The 20062-nt window shown below is 43.3% G+C and overlaps 1 protein-coding gene across 2 annotated transcripts in view; it reads right to left on the bottom strand.

Moving 5' to 3' along the window:
* Positions 1-20062, bottom strand: part of Adarb2 (adenosine deaminase RNA specific B2 (inactive)) — a 548454-nt gene that overhangs the window by 70058 nt on the left and 458334 nt on the right. The window lies entirely within an intron of this gene.

Here is a 20062-nt window from a genome sequence, read left to right as displayed (position 1 = left end):
GACCATATCTTCACTGAGAGATTCGCCGAGACAGAAGTGTGCAGAGAGGAGTGAACAGAAGGCGGGGAGGGCATAAGAAGGACTCCTAGGCTGGGCTCTGCTTTGCAGACACATCTGTATTTTTAGTGGAGAGGTGACCCAAAGTATGGTGTGAATATATGTCCTTCACGTCCTCAAGTGTTTGCAAGCTCACTCCTTAGGTGGCAGTGCTGTTTGGGAAGGTTGTGAAGCAGTTAGGAGGCGGAGCAGTCTCACTGGGGGAAGTGGGTCACCAGGGACAGACACTGAGATTGCATAGCTGCCTCCACCTCCTATCCATTCTATGCTTCATGACCTAGGGTGCATGACCAACCATCTCTTGACACTGTGCCTTCCTGCCATGATTCACCATAGCCTCTGGAACTATATGGCAAGTAAAACTTCCTTTCTTACATTGCTTCTTGTCAGCTATTTTGCTGTAGCAATCATAAAAGTTATTAGTACACAGGGTGTTGGGTAGACACCTGTGCAAATGTGAAGTCTACAGACATTGGCTTTTATTTCGTTGAGTAGTGGAATTCAGATGACATCATTCCTTCACTTTCTACCCAAAATGTACTTCTCTCTCTAAGGCCAGCTGAACTCTGCCCTTTGTTTTCCTTAGCACACTCTTGAGCACTGTGGGAGCACATGCCTTTCAACGTCTCATACCTCAGTAGAGTAATCCCTGAAGCTGAAACAAGGTCCAGTTGTTCACAATACTCAGAGTGTGTGGTTAGTGTACAACTTGTCCCTCAGGAGCAAGGTGAAAAGTGGGGCATGGCCGTGGGGCTGATGTTTAGGCCTCTCAGGGCACAGAGGTATGAAGGCTTATGATACAGCACAGAGTCAAGTTCAGAACATGTCCCCTCCATAGTCACATTTCACAGGCTGGGGCTGGGGCTGGGCTGGGGCTGATGAAGTGGGGCCTGAGGGGAGATCCCTTCTGTAGGCTATCCTGTTTAAGGTGGGGCACCTTCTCAGCAGTGAGTGGTTAGTGCAGACAGAATGACCAGTCCCACCCCAAGGCTTCTGCAATTGGCTGCAGCCTGGAGAAGGAACTTTGAGCTGTGCCCACGGCAATTGCTTGGGATCTCGGCTTGGCGCTGAGTTCATTCTGGGGACTGTGATTTAGGGACACATGTCTATAAGTACTCATCATACATGGTACTGTCCTACAAAAGAAAATTTAAAAATATTTCTTTGACAGTTTCACATATATGTATATGTATATGTATATATATAATATATCCCAATCACATTGATTTCTTTACCATTTCTTATCCCCATTTGAGCCACACCAACCTCACTTTTTTTCTGACAAGGCTCTACTGTCCCACTTTTATGTATTTTTTGTTTTGTTTTTGACTTATTTTGTGACCCACTGAATTTAATCAGGGCTGAATGGGTATCTACTAGAGCATGGGCACTCATCAGTAGGTACCCACTAAGGACAATGACTTCTCAGCCCCAAGCAGTCATGTACTGCCAAGATATCGCAGGGAGGGGCCAGCTCACTTAAGTCCCTCCCATATGTTTGATGGACTATTGATGGGTCCACTCTTGTGCAGGTCCTGTGCAGGCAACTGCAGCTGCTGTGAGTTCACCTGTGCAATGGCCAAGTCATGCCCAAAAGACAGCATTTTATGGTTCAGTATTTTATGCAAAGAACATCTTTTTTATTTTTGGTTTTACGAGACAGGGTTTCTCTGTATTGTTTTGGAGGCTGTCGGTCCAGCCTGGCCTCGAACTCACAGAGATCTGCCTGCCTCTGCCTCCCGCCTGGCTGCAAAGAACATCTTAATGTAAGTATATATTGTGCATTTGATATACTATATCCTCTTCCCTCACTGTTGTCATCACTCTCTCTGCCATTAATGCCCATTGTCTCCCTAGACACTTCTACTTCTATTTTATGATATATATGTACACACACACACACACACACACACACACACACACACACACACGTGTGCACGCGATTTTAGGTATCCATATAAAATCTATACTTACTGAATCTTATACCTAAGAATAATGTCACAAATTCATAAGAACAAAGGAAATAAGAGGAGGTTCATATTGGAAATTGTAAAGCTTTCTCCCTCCTCCAGGAGATACAGGATAGATGGGAGGAAGCAGCTAACAGAACTTCCTTCTGCTCACATCCAGCAGTTTCTATGTCTGAGAGGCAAATTTCCTAATTCTGAGGTTACATAGAGGTACCAAAGGGGAAGCCCCAAATTATTTCTCTCCTTTCTGGCCTATCGAGGAGTCACACACCTGGGAACTTGTAGAACAGCTAGTCAGCAGTGACAAACTACAAGAGACCCTGTTTCAAACAGGATTGAAGGCTAGGACTGTCAACTCAGGTTGTCCTGTGACCTCCATAAATCTTCCATGGTGTGTCTGTATACACACAGACACACACAGAGAGACACACACACACACTCCCACACACATACACGCTCACACACACACAACACAGAGTGAGAGAGAGAACTCCCTGAATAACCAGTTTCCAACCTAAAAATGGGGGCTACTTTCATCCTACCCCACTTTGCTGCCTCTGATTAGATCAACTGTTAGGAATAGAAAAATTGTCTGTACTAAAATGAAAAAAAAAACACTGGACATTTTCATGACTTATTTTTCACAAGGCAATGCCCATTTACTCATAGCCAAGGGAGCTTTGTCAAAAAAATGGCTCCCTGGAAACAAATTCTTGGAAACAAATTCCAAATTTAGTCTTTAAAATACAATAAGGACTACCCTTGTTTGAGCTGACCCCAGAAGACTACGAATCAAAGATTATTCTTTCTCCTGCCCTCAAGGATACAAGTGTGAATATACATATTCTCCTCACTTTGATGGTGAATTCCTTGAGACTAGAAATCATAATTTCCATGAAATCCTCAGTGAAGGGGCTCCCTAGGAGTCTGTGTAATTAGAGAGATTACTCCAGTCCCTGTTGGAGAGTCCATACAATCTCCTGCAACTGGAAGTTGGGCATGCGACTGAGATGCCCCCCAGCTCTTCTCTCTATGTGAGCACACTGCTGCTTGCCTAGTTTTGGATTCTGTGTGGTGTGTGGTCGGTGCTGAGTGCTGGCTTAGCCTCAGATTTTACTGGACTCTGTTAAATCCTTTGATAAATTTATGTATGAACCATTTCTTTAAAGAGATGATATGCAAATTGGGCCCCCCAGTGGAGCAGACCTTCCATTTTTAATAGGATTTACTTTTCCACGTGCAAACAGTGCTGAGAACCTTGATACAGACTTGTTCTAAGTTGAGAATTGTTCCATTGAGAACTAAATCCTGAAGTCAGAGTGACCTCTGTCTGCATTTCCATCCCCAGCTTGGATCTTTCTTTGTAGGACAAAACAGGGACCAGATAGGGAGGAAAGGGACAAATACTTGGCTTTGTGTGTGTGTGTGTGTGTGTGTGTGTGTGTGTGTGTGTGTGTGTAGGGTCAGATGGAAGCCTGAGGGATGGTGGACAAGGAAGGCAAATGTATGTATTGGCTGCAGTTAGCAAAGGTTACCCTACTACTCATGCTATAGCCTCCATGGGAGCTGACTGTGCTGCCTTCTAGACAGCTCCCTGAATGGAAAAAAGAAATAAAAAGGAAAGGAGTATGACTGCACCTAGTATGGTGGAGGAGAAGGTTTATTGTAGATATGTGGGAGAGCATAGGCAAAGGCAGGGACATCTGGGAAAGTCCAGAGTGAACATGACCGGACTGAACCATCTGAGGAGAGGAGGAGCAGAAGGAGGAACAGAAGGAGGAGAGGAGAGAGGAGAACCAGGTTCAGCAGCCAGGAGGCCCAAAGGTACAAAGAAAGGAGTAACCAAAATGATCAAATTACATCGGGCTGGAGAGTTAGGGTAGGGAGGTAGGAGGGCCTCTTAAGAGGTAGAGACTGAGGGATACAGGGAGAACCTGGTGACAGGAGTCCACTTTGGTATGTTAAATAGACATTTCGCCATTTGTCCCAGCTTTGAAACACTCTCCAGCTTGGTCTGTCCCTTTCCTCCTTCGTAAGCCAGCCTCCCCTCACACACTCACTGCCTCCCACCCACTTCCTTTGCTCTCCTGACTCTGGTAACTTCCATTTCTTAGGAGCACTCAGGTGTCCAGGATCAGTTGTCTTTCTACTGTCTCCTTCTGCTGTGGTGGGGTTTAGTTTCTCAGTGATCTTTTGAGGACATGGGTAGTCCTCAAGCCAGCAGCTACCCTACTTTGAGAAAAGCAAAAAGAGAACACAAGCAAAGTCCTTGCACTTTATTCCCACAGGGAATGCTGAAAACAGCTACACACCATGTCTGGCACACTTTCCTTGGGCCCAGTAATCCTGTGCTTAGTTGTTCCCTAGGTGGGCTGCCTCCTGGCTGGGGGTCCTGGAGGTGGAGCTGACAGTCATTTGTCAGCAGGAGCTAAAGCTACAGGGAGCAGCAGCAGTGGGCTAGTCACCTCTCCCAGGATGCCTGGGGGCCATTTTCTAATTGAAAGAGTTAACAGGATCCATGGACTGCTGAGGCACACTTAATGAGGACACTCTCTTGATGGAGAAAGCATTTTCAGACTCTAGCTTCATTAAAGCAAGGGTTTTGAATGAAGCATCATTCTAACATTCTAACTCTTCCTTAGAGTGTTTCAGCATTCAGATGACTGGCACACATGTACTCTAGCTCAGATGCTCTTCCAGAGGAGGCTCTGTGGCTGCCGAGGCCCTGGCTTCTTTTGATTCCGTGGAAATCAGAGCTGTAGAAAGAAGAAACTGCTTTCCCTTTGCCCCTCATTAATTCTCAACATTGCTTGACGCCAGGCTCTGCCATACTTAGTACAATTATGCGGCTCAAGAAATGCATTATTTGCTGATTCACTTTTCATTAATTTCACCTTTAATGTGCCACCACAAGCCAAGTCACGCTGGAGACAGAAGACACTTAAAACATGGTCCTACCCTTTAGCATGTATTTAGGGAGATAGTATAGAAACAGGAGGTCTGTAAAATAAGATAGCATGTGTGTGTGTGTGTGTGTGTGTGTGTGTGTGTGTGTGTGTATGAAACACTCTGACACACACAGAATAACATTTAGGAAGCTTCCAGTAGAACTTCAGAGTCAGAACAGATCCTGAGAGATGGAATACGTTAGGTAGAATGAATACAGCGGCACAAGGCATAGATAGAGAATACACCTAATTGTGTGTGTGCTCACACCAATCACTCGGAGATTTGCATACAAATCTTGTTTGGTTTAAAAACAAGTGGAAATTAATGAGAGAGGGTCTTGAATGTCACCCTTAAGATAGTACTAGATCTTATACACTAGACAATGGGACTGTTAATGAACCCTTTGATCAGGACAGTGACATTGTTGTTCCTGAGTGGGTTCAGTGCAGCGTCATGGATGAGCAGATGGAGAAGGATGGGGTAATAGGTAGGAAGGCTGCAGCAGCAGTGTAGAATCTAGATTTTGTACATCAGGGAGTGGTGAATCAGAGAAATGGGTAGAAAGGAGAACTCAGGGAAAGGAAGCAAGGAGTGAAACAAAAGGATTGGAAAATTAAAACAGGAAGAAGTGGAAACTAAATGCTCAAAAATTACATAGTAAAAAACTATAAAAATGAAAACTATAAAAATTCTCACAGGATCAGCTAAGCTCAAAGATGACAGTCTCAATTTGGGGAGAACAGAAGATAGACATTTTGTCACTACTTCTCCTCTCAAACGACATAGAGGGTGACTTGATGGTATTAAAATGACTAGAAACACAAGCTGTATTGTATCCTCTAGGTAAACAAGTTTTTCTTAAGTCTGTCATCTTACGGTTCTAGTATCAAGGTATAGAATAACTCTGGAGAGGTCTTCAGTTCTGTAAGTTGCAGTACTCCCCACCCTTCATCAGATGAAGATCCTGCCTGTGTTGAAGCAAAGAAACAATAGTCTTCAAGTCTTGTGAGTTTTGGTCCCACGGATGAGTAAAAGGTGAGTGTGGTGGCATAGTGGGCAGAAGCTACCTACTGTTGCCTGGAAACGAGTGCATTCTCTTTGTGATAGTTTGGTTCCAAGTTTTTTTTTCTCAAGGCAGGATTTCTTTGTGTAGCCTTTTTTTCCCTCAGATACACACACACACACACACACACACACACACACACACACACGCACACACGCACACACACACTCAGACTATCTCTGTTGTTTAGCTCTGGCTGTCCTGGATTTTCCTATGCAGACCATGCTAGCCTCAAATTACCAGCGATCAGATCAGCCTGCTTCTGCTCCCAGGTACTGGGATTAAACGTGTGTCCCTGAATGGAGTTATATGTTCAAGGGCCAGAGATCCAGGAAAATGTATTCACCATGCTCCAAATGCAGTATTTTATCTCTTAACTCCACTGTCTGTGTTGACTGCCTCAGCTCTGGAAGCCTACCTGCAAGACGTTTTGGCAGCAAAGGAATTTAACGCTGGATTAATTGCTAAATCACAAGCAGGGAACTCCAGCATTAAAACCAAGCACAACATATAATAAATGTCTCCATGCTGTTTAAAACACTCATTCCAAGCCTCCCTTTGGAAGTAGACTGGTTAAATCAGTCCATCAAGAGCAGGGGGGTGATCCCCACTTGGAGTCTGGATGTTCTTGTGTGGCGCTCTATGCCTCTGTGCTTGGATGAGGATGAATCACTGCTTCCTGTGTGTGGCGGGCCCAGGAGCAAGCACACCATGGTAACAGTGATCTTGGGACTGTTGTTGAGCACTGGGGGAGATCTAGAAATGCAGCGAGTGTCCAACTGCAAGCTCTTAGATTGGGAAGACTCAGCCACATCCAAAGTAATCCTGGCCTCAAACTCAGAGTTCTGCCTATCTCTGCCTGGGAGGAAGTCAGTCATGGTGCTGGAACTGGCACAGTCTGGAGTCCCATTGCTTCCATACTTCCACCCCTCTGATGGCTTCAGACAAACCCCTTCTCCTATGCAGCTTGGTTCCCTCATTCATCTGGCAGACAACCCTCCAGCACAGGCAAAGGCTCCTTGTCTCCCCATCTCTAACACTGACCCTTCTCACCCTCTCAGATACCCACAGGTCTGTTGTTTCCACAATCATAATTCCTTGTCTCCTACCATGCCAGCCTCCTTACCCAACCTGTGAGTGTGTGCTGATGACACAGGACTCAAGCCCTGGAAACAAGGGACATGCTCTATGTCCTCACTTTCTGCTTTAGTCTGAGGCTGACCTGACAGAAAACTCTGAAATATGAAGGATAGGACATGGTTGTTGTACCTTGAGGCAAGCTGTGAAGTTTTGTACTCTGTGGGAGAGGTCAGCTGCAGGTATGCCAAGAGCACTGGCTTCCTTTAGCCAAGGCATTTGTCAGGAGAAGACAGAGATGTGAGCGGTTCCCAGCCAGTGCATGGAGCAGCAAGGCAAGAGGCAAGAACCCCCAGAGGAGCTTAGGTGTGGTGCCAGCAGCATCTGCTTCATCAAACAATGCTGCGATAGTCTATAAAATGAGAACTTGTGTGGAACTGTCACTTGATACAGGATTTTTTGGTCAACCAATTTTCTCTTAAAATGGCCCAAATTTAGGGCTGGAGAAATGGCTTAGTTGTTAAGAGCACTTATTGCTGTTGCAGAGGATGAAGGTTTAGCACCCACATGGCAGCTCCTCTGTAAGTTCAGTTCTAGGGAAACTGATACCCTCTTTTGGCATCTGTGGGCAATTAAAGGTGCATGCCACCAATGCCCGGCTTGATTGTGGCATTTTTAGATTTATTTATTTATATTGTTTTGTGTACATGAATGTTTTGCTTGCATGTTTATCTCTGTACCGCATGTGTGCCTGGTGCCCACAATTAACAAATGGGACCTCCTGAAACTGAGAAGCTTCTGTAAGGCAAAGGACACAGTCAGCAAGACAAAAAGGCAGCCCACAGAATGGGAAAAGATATTCACTCACCCCACATCTGACAGAGGGCTGATCTCCAAAATTTACAAAGAACTCAAGAAGCAAGTCTCCAAAACACCAAAGGATCCAATCAAAAAATGGGGGTACACCATGGAGGGCCTCAACCTCCCTGGGGGAATGAGGGGATAACGGGGGTGGGTGGGTTGGGGGGAGGGCACGGGAGGAGGGGAGGGAATGGGAGAGGGACCTGGAACTGACTTGTGAAGCAACCTCGTTTCTTATCTAAATCTAAACTGGAAAATAAAATAAAAAAATGGGGGTACAGAACTAAATAGAGAATTCTCAATAGAGGAGACTAAAATGGCTGAGAGACACTTGAGAAAGTGCTTAACATCCCTAGCCATCCTGGTAATGCAAATTGAAACAACCCTGATATACCATCTCACTCCTGTCAGAATAGCTAAAATCAAAAACACCAATGACAGTTTATGCTGGAGAGGATGTGGGTAGAGGAGAACACTCTTCCACAGCTGGTGGGAGTGCCAACTCATTCACCCACTTTGGAAATCAGTATGGAGATTCCTCAGGAAAATGGGAATCAGTATACCACAAGACCCAGCAATTCCACTCTTAGGCATATACCCAAAAGATGCACGTTCATACAACAAGGATGTCTGTTCCACTATGTTCATAGCAGCATTATTTGTAATAGCCAGAACCTGGGAGCAACCTAGATGCCCCACAACTGAAGAGTGGATAGAGAAAATGTGGTACATTTACACAATGGAGTACTACTCAGTGGAAAAAAATGGAATCTTGAAATTTTCAGGCAAATAAATGGCACTAGAAGAAACCATACTGAGTGAGGTAACCCAGTCACAAAAAGAGGAAGATGGTATGTACTCACTCATCTATGGATTTTAGACATGAATCAGGGGAGTGCCAGCATACAATCGCACTGCCAGAGAGTCTAGGAAACAGAACCTTCACCCAGCAACTGATGGAAGCAGAGGCAGATACCCACAGACAAACACTGAACTGAACTCCTGGAATCCAGTGAGAGAAAGAGAGAACTGATGAGCAAAGGAGTTAAGACTGGGCTAGTTTAACCCACAGAAGCAGTTGACCTGAACAAGGGGGGAGCCCTTGAACTCCAGATTGATGGCTGTGTGGAAAGCATGGGACTGACCCAGACCCCTTGAATGTGGGTGCCAGTGAGGAAGCCTAGGTAATCTATGGGGCCTTGGGTAGTATTTATCCCTGGTGTACAAATAGACTTTGAGTGCCCATGCCACAATATGGGAGGCTCTCTCAGCTGGGACTCTTGGGGGGAGGGCCTAGGCCCTGCCCTGGATGAAAAATGACAGTTACTGGAGATCCACCATGGAGTGCTTCACCCTCCTTGGGGTTTGGAGTGGAGATTGGGTGGAGGGCTGGGGGACCTGGTGGGGAGGGTGGGGGAGGAGGGGAGGGAGAGGGAGCTGGGTTTGACATGTGGAACAAGATTGTTTCTAACCTACATAAAAAAATAATTAAAAAAAGAGTAGAACCAAAAAAAAAAGAAAAAAAGAAAACACATACTTGTCTGAGACTATACAAGAAAGAAAATCACAGTTAGAGAATTAAAAAATTTTTAAACAAATTGTTATTTACTAAACATACAGTATAGCTCATTACTAAACATACAGTATAGCTCATGTTCTCCAGAAATGTTAAAATAGATTGTATGTAAAATTACAATACAAAATGATAACTATGAACATGGATACAGAGCCTGGATCTGACAAAACCATGACTTTAGATACAATACAAAAATAGATTGTGTTTGGAATATAATAGAGAAAGATGATCATGGTCACAGAAATGGAGCCAGTGTCTGATGAAACACACAGTTTAATGGGGAAACATGGAAGCATTTCTGCTGCCTTTAGAAGAATAACCAGTATAGTTCCATTTTTTGGTATCTGTTGAAGCTACTACCCAGCCCAAGAGAAACAAATTAGAGGTACGATAATTGAAAGGAGCAGGTGATGCAAGCGCCATCTGACTAGACGGTGGCTGCATACATGGCACCCTCAGGCGAGTCCAGATGAAACACTACTTGAAACAGAAAGAGTTCAACAGCATGAGAGGGAATGAAGCTCACACACTCAAATCAATCGTTTTCATATGTATTCACATAGCCACTAGAGAGAAGCAATAAAGTGAAAACATCTCTGTTTCTAATAACCACAAACAAGGTGATAGGGACAGAAGAATGAACCGTGAGGACTAAAGCTCTCAAACCCGCTAAAGGGGCTGGAGAAATGGATCAAGCAGGCAAGGGTGTTTGCCACCGAGCCGGACCACCTCAGTTTCATCATCTGAACCCATGTGGTAGAGAGAACTGACTCTCGCAAGTTGTCCTCTGAGCTCTACAGGTGTGCTATGGCACTCCCCAAACTGTAAAAATGAAACCCCTCCACGTGAGGGCATTGGCAATATTAGAACACACAGAAAGATACCTTGTCAACTTAGACTAGGAAGATTAGCCCCATGAATTTTCTTCCAATTGATTATAAGGTTATGATGCTAACAGAAACAACATGAGTGCTTTATTTTAGACAACATAGTTTCATTATTCTTTATTTAAACCCGGAAAACAGATCCTTCAGGGAAATGCAGAGAACACTGGAGCACAGGACTGATGCTGGGAGACAAACCCTGACAGGTAGCGCTCTGGCGGCAAAAGTTTGGTACAAATGACAGTGCATTCTGTGAGAAGAGTGCAGAGATAACCCACATACACAGGAGAATTCAGCACAGGATAACAATAACCCTTCAATCCATGAGAGGAAAGAGCCCCTAGTTAACAGCGCCTCATAACTGAAGCATCATCTGAAAAGTAAAGCGGCTTCTTCCCCTTCAATCATTCACCAGAGCAGGCGTCAAATGGAGTAAATCTGGATGTGAAATACCAAATAACTGCTTTTGAAGCTGTTCAATTGCTGTATTTGTAATTTACAAAGCTTGCAAGCCACCACAATGTCCTTGCTCTTGAACTCCCCTGCTTCTAGTATTGCCAGGAATATTTTGTTTATAGACTTCCCAGAAAGACATATTTGTTACCATAGCACAAGTGGGCATTTCTTTAGTACACTTCTATCTACTGAGCACCAGGCAGTCTCTGGGAGTACACTTTTATTTATTTAACTTGAACTAGATAATTCTTATTTCAAGTTTTTAAATAGAAGTTTCATAACACTATATCTGATTCTGAAGGAAAGCACCACTAGTTTTCTAAAGTATAAAACTAAGAGTAAGATAATGTCATTATGTGTCAAAGAAATAAATCTCTAAGCTATAGAAATTAGAGGCAGAAACCAAAGTTATTATACATTTAGACTGCCCAAAGGTTTGGTAATATTATAATCTGATTCCATTTTCTAGTATCATGGCTTCATAATAAGTCCCCCGAGGAAGGCTCTTTCACAATATGTTGGCTCCAGGCATTGGGAAGCCTTCATCAGTGATCAACCACAGTGATCATGTGCACAGTTCCATCTTATTGCTGCTGTTTCCTGTGCAAGAGCTCCCAGCTTCTCTGTGCTGCGCATTTTTTCAAAGGTTATTGGTCTGCCTGTAATCCTACTTCCGCTCATTATTTGGCTAACATCTGTTTTATTTTCAATCTTTTTCTGCAATAAATTGTTGTCTCTTCTTAACTTTCAGTTTCCACACTCTTTTTTTCTCTAATTAGTTCAAAATCGGGTGGATGCAATAAAATAATGCACATTGTGGGCATTTCTGATCTAGAGGCATAACTGGGCTAGAACTTGTCTTGTAGTGGGGAGAGTTTTCTTTTAGCAGCATGTTAACTGATGATCATCTCTAGAAACTGGGTGATGTCAGTGTCCTCTATGCTCTTATTCTCTAAATATTACCAGTGGGTCCAGAAAGTTATGAGTCATCGTCTTGTGAATTTCAGACAATACACCTGAAATGTGCACCAGGCAGTAAAGTGCAGGTAGGAGGCATCCGGGAGGTTCAGAGCATAAATAACTCATTTCTTACTTACTTGAAATGCTGGCCAAGTAAATTTAACTACATTAAATTCAATTAAATCCATTGCCTTGTGGGGAAAAATTAATTTAAAGAAAATCACACAAAGTTTAAAATTTTGAACACAGTAGTGTTTAGCTATTGCTGTGACATATGTTTCAATTCTCATATAATTATATTTATCTATCTATGTTTTTCTCTGACTTTAATAGTTGGAAAACATTAAAAATCACATGGTCTCTTATTGTCTGTATTCACAATAAACTGTGTGTTCTTCATACAGGAACAAGAGTGCTTGGAGCAGCTGAAAGGCAGGCAATTCAAGAAAATCTTAAAAATAAATATGAGTTGGCACTGGAGTATAGGTTAAGTGAAAATTCAGTGAAAAGTATCGATAGTATCAAGGGCACATTTTTATCTATTTTCATTCATCTATGCACATGATGAGTATTGAATTTCTCCAGAAAGTGAGGTCATAGAACTTGTCCCTTGTTTCCAGGGCTTGAGCCCTGTGTCATCAGCACACTCTCACAGGTTGGTTAAGGAGGCTGGCATGGTAGGAGACAAGGAATTATGATTATGGAAACAACAGACCTGTGGGTATCTGAGAGGGTGAGAAGGGTCAGTGTTAGAGATGGGGAGACAAGGAGCCTTTGCCTGTGCTGGAGGGATGGGGAGACAAGGAGCCTTTGCCTGTGCTGGAGAGATGGGGAGACAAGGAGCCTTTGCCTGTGCTGGAGGGATGGGGAGACAAGGAGCCTTTGCCTGTGCTGGAGGGATGGGGAGACAAGGAGCCTGTGCCTGTGCTGGAGGGATGGGGAGACAAGGAGCCTTTGCCTGTGCTGGAGAGATGGGGAGACAAGGAGCCTTTGCCTGTGCTGGAGAGATGGGGAGACAAGGAGCCTGTGCCTGTGCTGGAGGGATGGGGAGACAAGGAGCCTTTGCCTGTGCTGGAGGGATGGGGAGACAAGGAGCCTTTGCCTGTGCTGGAGGGTTGTCTGCCAGATGGACGAGGCTGCATAGCAGTTGTCTGAAGCCATCGGATTCTGAAGGGGTCAGTTGGAGTATGAACCTATGATAAGGTTGCAGTAGGACTCTAGTCTGTGCCAATTCCAGAACCTTGAGTACCTTCCTCCCAGGAATCCCTCCCTGAAGCAGAATGGACCACAGCTGGAACTAAGAGTCTTTCTGTGAAACACACACTTCAGGTTAATGTCCCTCTCTCTCTGTTGATCCTGTCCTTCCTGTCAAGATGCAAGGCTGAACTGTGGGAAGAACATGCCTTTGTTAAGGCTCTGAGAGTCTGTCTTTAAGCAGTACTTCTGGATCATGCTTGTGACCAGGTGGATTCGAGGATCACAAATACATGAACAAAACACAGGCACAAAATATCTCTCCTATTGGCTAAAGGTGTCAAAGGTACAGTTTGGAAAAGGCTTTACTTTGTTTTTAAGCTGGGAGTGGTGGTATACACCTTTAATTCCAGCACTCCTGAGGCACAGGCAGGCAGATCTCTCGGAGTTTGAGGTCAGCACGACCTATGTAGAGTTCTAGGACAGTCAGAACTATATAATAGTGAGATCCTGTCTCAAAAATCAAAGCAAACATACAAAAATCAAACGCACACACATACACACACACACACACAAAAAGGAAAGATAAAGAAAGAAAAGGAAAGCCAGGCAGTGGTGGTACACTCCTTTAATCCTAGCACTGGGAAGGCAGAGGCAGGTGGATCTCTGTGAGTTTGAGGTCAGTCTGGTCTGTAGAGCAAGTCCCAGGATAGGCACCAAAGCTACGCAGAGAAACCCTGTTTTGAAAAAACAGCAACAAAAAATGTAGCAAAATTAAAAAACAAGAAAGAAAAGAGCCGGGCGTTGGTGGCGCTCGCCTTTAATCCCAGCACTCGGGAGGCAGAGGCAGGCGGATCTCTGTGAGTTGGAGGCCATCCTGGTCTACAAAGCGAGTTCCAGGAAAGCCTCCAAAACAATACAGAGAAACCCTGCCTCGAAAAACAAACAAACAAACAAAAAAAAAGAAAGAAAGAAAAGGAAAGAAAAGGGCTGTTTTCTGTTGGATTGGGTAAGCAATTTGAGAAAAGAAACTATTAATGGTGAATGGCAGATTATTTCACACTGAGATTTGCACACATAAGGAGCACAAAGGATTCAGTAGTACCTACAAAGAACCCCTAACTATGCTGATACTCCGGATACCATTGCCTCAGTGCTCACATTTCATCAGTGAATCTTAGATGCTGATGCTGACAAGAGCCCAGCTTTCTAAGTGTCAGCATAGCACTTGTTAGAATAACTACAGTAATTACATACCTGATAACATCCTTTAGCAAGCCACTTGTTAGAAAGATTCTGTAATCACAGACTCATTACCACTCTTTAAAGAGAGAAAAGTATGGGTTGGAGATGAAGCTCAGTTGGTAGAATGCTGACCAGGTTCAAATGCTAGCACCACACAAACTGGGCACTTGAGAGGTGAAGACAGGGGCATCAGAAGTCTAAGGTCATCCTTGGCTGAATAGTGATCTGAAGGGCCTGCTGGGATAATAAGACCCTGTCTCAAACATAAAATAAAATAGAAAATAAAGAAAAGATGCTTCTGCAGGATATGTCTATCTCTCCCTTTTGAGTAATGAAGAATACTAGCTCGTTTGGCAGGAATCCTGGTAAGCAAAGAGGGTTGGTACAGTGGATCTGAAGTATTTTTGTTGGTTTGTTTTTACTTTTTGAGACAGGGTTTCTCTGTATAACATTCCTGGCTCTCCTGGAACTCACTCTGTAGACCAGGCTGGACTCAAATTCACAGAGATCTGCTTGCCTCTGCCTCCAGAGTGCTGGGATCAAAGGTATGTGCCACCATTTTGGATTTTAGGATGCTAATAGTGAATGCTTCTTCTATTCTAATGGCACTCATACATTTTCCTTCTAAAATGAGTGGGGCTTAGGATTCATATGCAATCTCAATAGGCAATGTGATGGTCTCAGGTACTTTTCTATGAGGTTTTATTTCTGCTACATGGATGATAGTCACTTAGCTGTATGTATTGAGCATTGTGAGGACTAGCCCTGGACATTGATTACATACACGGATCTGTTAAGATAGAGCCCAGCTTGGAGAAAAGTACCTGACAGATCCTAGATTCAATGCTGAGGCTATTTTGACTTGTTGACTATGTGAGAAGAACTCAGACCCTTTGGCCATCCTCACAACAACTCCAAAGAGGTAAATTCACTGTTAGAGATGAGACCAAGATATCAGCTGCGTAGTGAACACTGCTGCCTTTCAAGAAAACTGAGCCATCCCAAACTTGATGTTCTAGGAGTGGGGTTGAATGTGAACCAGAGAACCACCAGAGCTAGCCACCTTTCTGTGGGTTTTGTAGTAGGAGGTTGCATGGTTTGCTGAGCATCACAACCCTGTTTGGAGATATACTGGTCCACAAGACAATGCTTCATATACATGTCTGTGATTTGCAGTGAGTCAAACATGCTATTCTAATTTGCTTTCTGTTGCTGTGATAAAACAAAGTGTTCAACAGTGACTCAGGGAATAAAAGGTTTTTTCAGCTGATACTTCCAGGTTACAAACGGTTGTAATTTATTTAGAAACGCCAGGGATAGAAGTCATACCATGCAACAAGGCTCACATAGGAGGTTTATTGGAAGAGGAAAGAAAAGGGGAAGAGGAGAGAGTAGGGGCAGAGAAGTGGGCAGAGAGGGGTGCAGAGACTGGTCCCTGGGGGCAAGAGTCGTGGAAGAGAAAGAGGGAGACAGAGAGGGAATGTAGCAAATGTGCACAGGGGTGTTTTTAGTGACTGCAGCTGAGGACATATCCTGTCAGGACCCCAAGGGCAAGCCAATACAGACGTCTGAATACTAACACAATCCACTGTTGAGGGAGGTTGGGCAGAAACTTGAGGTAGGCATGGAGGCAAGAACTGTGGAGAAATGCTGCCAACTGGCTTACTCATGACTTTCAGTTATTTTTTCTTATATAGTCTGAGTCCATCTGCCTAGGAATGGTACTAGCCACAGCTGGTTATTGCCACCTATGTCAGTCATCAGTCAAGACAATTCCTCACAGGCATGGCCATAGACCAATTGATAGAGACAATTTTTTTCAATTGAGGTTTACTCTTCCCAATGACTTTAGGTTGTGTCAAAGTGATGATATGAACCAGTATACATATTAATACCACTTCAGAAGGAAGTTTGAGGTGGAATCTGATTTAGGAAGTGTGTAGGCAGATAAATACAATCACATTTCAACCATTAGACTTGACTTTGCTTGCATGAAAACAATGTGGCTAACACCCATCTCCCATTTTTAACACCTAAGAGGACTGTGGATAGAGAAGCCCAAGAGTCATCCCTATTGCCATAGGCCTTTCTGCAACTCTTACCACCACAGCTAATGACTAAGTTAATTCTCAGTATTATATATAAAGAATACTAAGGAACCTTAAGTTCAGTGAGATATGAATACATACATTGATATGCTACCTATTGGTCTACAAAACATATTTGCTGGTTAGTTTAAACTGCTAACTTGACACAAGAATCACATAGGAAAAGAATCAGACTAAGGAATTATCCAGATCAGATTGGCCTTGGGGCATGGCTGTGGGGGATTGTCTTGATTGATAATTAATGTACGAAGACCTGGCCCATTGTAGGTGATACTATTTCCAAGGCAGGGGTTCTGAATAGTATTTGAAAGCTAGCTAAAAGCAAACAAGGTTATGCTTATTCCCTCTGCTTTTAGCTGTGAAGGGAATGTGACTATCTGCTTGAGTTCCTGCCTTGACTTTCTCTGAATGTGGACTATAACTTGGGAGTATAAGTCAAACAAACCATTCCTTCCTTGTGTCAAGAATATTTATCATTGCAACAGAAGTGAAACTAGAACAAACTGGTTCCCTTTTCTCTTGGTTTTGCTATAGGGACTGAAAATAAGATTCTTCCTTTCTGACTGAGTCAGTGTCTTTGTTAAGGTTTCTGTTGCTGTGAAGAAACTCCCTGACCATGGCAACTCTTACAAAGGAAAACTTTTAATTGGGTGGTTTACAGTTTCAGAAAGTTAAGTCCATTATCATCATGGGGGGACATTGCAGCATGCAGGCAGACATGGTGCTAGAGGAGGGGAGAGTTCTACATCTTGCAAGCAGCAGAAAGAGAACTGAGGCACTGGGTGTGGCTTCAAAGCTTGCTTCCACAGTATACATTTCCTCCAACAAGGTCATGTCTACTCTAACAAAGCCACACCTCCTAATAGTGCCATTCCCTTTGGGGTCCACTTTCTTTCAAAGCACAATATTCATTCCCTGGTCCCCAAAATCTTGTAGCCATATCATAATGCAAAAATGAATTCAGTCCAACTTCAAAAGTCTCCATTGTCCAGTACAGTCTCAACAATGTTTAAAAGTCTAAAGTTCAAAGTCTCTCTGAGATTCATGCAGTCTCTTAACTTTAATCTCCTATAAATTCAAAATAGAAAATGGATCACATATGGCACAGGATATACATTGCCATTCCAAAATGTAGGAAAGGAAGCATATTAAGGAAACACTGGACCAAAGCAAGACTGAAAACTAACTCCTTTCAGCTTTAGTGACTTAAACTAGCCTCTTGGGCTAGTCACACTTCCTGTTGGCAGTTTTCCTTGGCAGGTATCCCATGGCTCTGGCATCTCCAATCTCTTGTGGTCCAAGGCAATCCAGGCTTCAACTTCATAGCTTTACCCAATGGTGTCTCTACTAGGTCTCCATTCAGGGACACCCCTGACATGTGCTTAGTTTTAATGACTTTCCCTTGTCATGGAGTTCCCTTTTTTTTCTATCCTTAAGTCCAGAACTATGTAGCTGAAGCCACCAAGTTATGCTGCTTTCTGAGACCGGAACATTGTCCCCTTGTTTAATTACATCTTCACTGGCTTTCTGTTTTCCATGGTTTCCTCCATGGTACATGCATTTAATCCCAGCACTTGGAAGGCAGTGGCTGGCAGATCTCTGAGTTTGAGGCCAACCTAGTCTACAGAGCAAGTTCCAGGACAGCCAAGCTTGGTACCTGCCTCTAAGCTTTTCTGTAGTTCCTTTTCACAAGTTGGAAACTTAGCTGGTTGGTATCTTGCCCTGAGGTCACCACTTCTTTTACTCTATCCTTAATCTGTTTATCTCCTTGAATTTAGGATTTAGCTCCATTCCACTTTCTGGTGCTCCATTTCTCCTCAAATTTTTCATTTTGTAATTTGGCCTGCTCATCTTGCTCTTTTCCATTATAAATATTAGTTAGAGTTACAACTAATAACCACAAGACGAGTCTATCCTAGGCTGTCTTGAGATTTTTCTCTGCCAACAGAATTAATCCAAAACTTTTTACTTTATCTCAGGTAGACTATTTGAACAAGGGCAAAAGGCAGCCATACTCTTCACCGAAATATTATAAGAATGATCTCTAGGTCATGATGGGGGAAGTCCTTCTGTGTATATGTAAATAAAGCACTGTTGGCCAATAGGGAAACAAGATAGGTGGGACTTCCTGTCAGGAGGATTCTGGGAAATGTAGTCAAGAGTGGGGAGTCACCATGTGATCCTAGGAGGAGAGATCGCAAGTCTGACCTCAGTAAGATAAAACCTTATAAAAAATACATACATACATACATATACATATACATATATATTAGTAATTATGGGTTAATAATTAAGTCAGAGATAGCCATTAAGAAACCATAGCAAACAGCCAACAGCTTCATAATTAATATAGTGTCTTGTGTGTTATTTGGGGGCTAAAGCAGTGACGGGACCCAGGCGGGATCTGGAAACAAAGTCACATATTAATATTCTTCTCCTCTGAAACCTCTTCAGCCAGGCCCTCACAGTTCAAATTCTTAACATTACTGTCTTCCATGCTCCTACTAGTATGGCCTATTGAGCAGCACTTAAATATTCCACTTAGTCCATATTATTTCAGGCAAAACATGGTCAGATGTGTCACAACAATATCCTAGTCCCTGATAGCAACTTCTGTCTTCTGCACTGGCCAGATAGGAGAGTTTAGGGGAGATGTGGTAGGAACCACCACCCATACATATCTCAAGTCCTGATGGTAGCTTGCAGGAAGACATTATGCTGGAGAAGGGGCTGAGAGTTCTATATCTTGCAGGCAACAGGAGGTGAACTGAGACACAGGGTGTATATCAGACTTCAAAGTCTACCTCCACAGTACACATTTCTTTCAGCAAGGCCTTACCCACTCCAACAAAGTCACACCTCCTAATAGTGCCACTCCCTTTAGGGGCCATTTTCTTTTAAACCACCACAGCCAGCCAGTGGTAAACTTTTAGTCAGCAGGATTACACAGGAAACATTCACTTTTCTGCTCTGGCCTGATAGGGATATCTACAGTAAGTAGTCTTGAGATGGGCTGAGGAAACTTTAGGCAAACGCTGGAACTATCAAAGGCTTGAATCAAGCCTGATCAGTTTGTCAGTTACATGATACTAATAAAAAACAATTTCTTCTGGGGAGATGGTTTAGTCAGTAAAGTGCTTGCTCTACAAGCACAATGAGCAGAATTCAATCTCTAGAATCCATGTGAAAACCTGAGCATGGTAGTTTGTGTCTATAATCCAATACTGAGAAGATAGGAGAATTCCTGGAGCTCACTGGATAGCCAGCCTGGGTGATTTGGTAAACTTCAGGTATAGTCTTGATCCATCTTGTCTTAAAAAAGCAAGGTGGAACATAACTAAAGAATATACTTGAAATCAACCTCCTGATTCCAGGTAAACTGTACATACAAACAAGTGTTCCCACATGCATGCCTGCAGACATCCACATGAACATACACACAGACACACATAGACACACACAGACACACACAGACACACACACACACACACACACAGAAACTTATGAGGATGTCATTAGTTATGTCTCCAAACATCAAAATTATGAAGAGTTTCACTGGATATAAATACTGTAATTTTTTTATTCAGTGAATGTATTCAATGCCTTCATCCTAGCTCTAAGAAAGAAGCAGAATGACAATGAACCCTTTGCAATTAATAGAT

The sequence above is a fragment of the Mesocricetus auratus genome, unplaced genomic scaffold (assembly GCF_017639785.1).
Source record: "Mesocricetus auratus isolate SY011 unplaced genomic scaffold, BCM_Maur_2.0 Super-Scaffold_100013, whole genome shotgun sequence".
NCBI lineage: Eukaryota > Metazoa > Chordata > Mammalia > Rodentia > Cricetidae > Mesocricetus > Mesocricetus auratus.
Note: the sequence above shows the minus strand (reverse complement) of the source record. Positions and strands in the feature narration are given on the sequence as shown.